This window comes from Bacillus rossius, chromosome 13 (genome assembly GCF_032445375.1).
Source record: "Bacillus rossius redtenbacheri isolate Brsri chromosome 13, Brsri_v3, whole genome shotgun sequence".
Lineage (NCBI taxonomy): Eukaryota > Metazoa > Arthropoda > Insecta > Phasmatodea > Bacillidae > Bacillus > Bacillus rossius.
Window position 1 is genome coordinate 17,405,512 of NC_086340.1, and position 1,923 is coordinate 17,407,434.

Genomic DNA, 1,923 nt, shown 5'->3' on the forward strand with positions numbered 1-1,923 from the left:
AATCGTGTGCAGCAGAAACTTGAAGCGCGCCTAGTGTTTCAGCTAGTAGCCTACACAGTACAGAAACCAGTAAGCATTCTAGTAAGCAAACTAGTAGAAAAAATTGTACCGTGTGCGGTGGGCTTTAGTTGACGGATACTAGTCGGTGTGTGTGCCCAACATAAACCAAACATAGTTGGCACACTGGCTTTCTGCATCCTGACATGTTTTCCAATTATTCTATAAAAGGGTGTTGTGATTACTTAAATAGTTTTACCATTTTAACAAGTGGTTAGATTAGGTACATTTAAAAAAATACTGTCAAATTGTGGGAACAGAAGGTTAGATTACATCAGCCATATTAATAATGCTGTAATATTTGTAAACGGTTGGTTAGGTTGGATTACTGACATTAAATATACTTCGAAATTGTGACTGCAAATGAATGGTTTTGTTAGGGTAAGTTAGCTACATCTTTAAATTACTCACATTACTTTATGGTAATTTTAATGTAGCTAACCACACGTAATCAATTGTTCCCTCTATTTTAAAGTATTTTAGTGTAGTTAACCTACATCAACCACCTATTCTCACAATATCACAGTATTTTTAATCCATAGCCGTAACCTAACCACTCATTTAAAAGGTAAACTACTGGCAAAACTACTTGAAGTATCTTAGAGAATAATGGAATAACATGTCAGCAAGTAAAAAAAAAATGTAACATTAATTTTTATTTTAGGAAAATGGCTTTCCTTCAGAATTACCAAAGGTAGCATCAAAGTTTAATTTTTAGTTAGTTCTTTTTGTTTATGTGGCTGAAAATCAGAGATAGTTCATACGACATAAGTACATTTAATATGTTGGTGATATTTATCAGATGTTTGATTGATAATCGAACAATGTAATTGTGGCCTTTCGCAAATGACACATTCATAAGCTGACAGTAGTTTTTTTTTTATCTCTGTCAGATTTATCATCTTATTTGCACTTTATCCAACAGCTTCTATAAGAGGAGGTTCTTCATTAGCCTCGTACAAGAATCAACAAAGCATTTGCATGGTTCTGACAGATAGCATGTGAATGCACAAAACCAAGTAGCTTTTTTAAAAATATTATATATCCAGGGAAAACTCATTATAACATCACTCGGTTTAACGACAAACTCCTTAAAACGTCCAAATTGCTTGACTTTGGTTAGTTTACCTTGTTTTCTATACAATAATACACTCTATATAGCGTCACGCTCACTCTATTTAACGACAACAATACGGCATTATAAATCATTAAGCAGTACTTTCTAAGTTGCCGAAGTTGAAAAGAACTGCAGCTGTATACATTCTTTTGTTTGCTGTTTTGTTGTTGTATTATCTAGCACGTGTTTACTTCGACTGACGTACCGGAGATTCCAAGAAATTTGTGTTTTGTTTTTGTATGATGAACTTGCACATGTTTACCTCGATCACTAGACTTTTGTCAAGTTGTTACACTTTATCATTATCGCAGTTGCTTACAGACTTTCTAACTGTAAACATGGCGAGTAAACGAAAAAGTTTTATGAATATGCTCAATAGAGGCGGGAGAAAAAATCAATGATGTTGGAAGAGGCTTTGAATTTAGCCGCTCTACAAAGAAAAAATAACAGACTATACGCAACAGGTGTTCTTATTTGTATGAATATTAATGTTTGTGTGTAAAATGTGTACTATATTAGTAAATACATATTATTATAGAATAGTAAAATGATATCTTTTATTTCTCTCCATTTAACGACCACTTTCTATAACGCCGAAAAATGCTAAGTCTGTTAAGTGTCGTTATATAGATTTTACTGAGTGTGTGTGAGTGTGAGTGTGTGTTTGTGAGTGAGTGAGAGAGAGAGAGAGAGAGAGAGAGTGTGTGTGTGTGTATAGTTTTTTTTTTTTAGATAATAAAATAATGTAG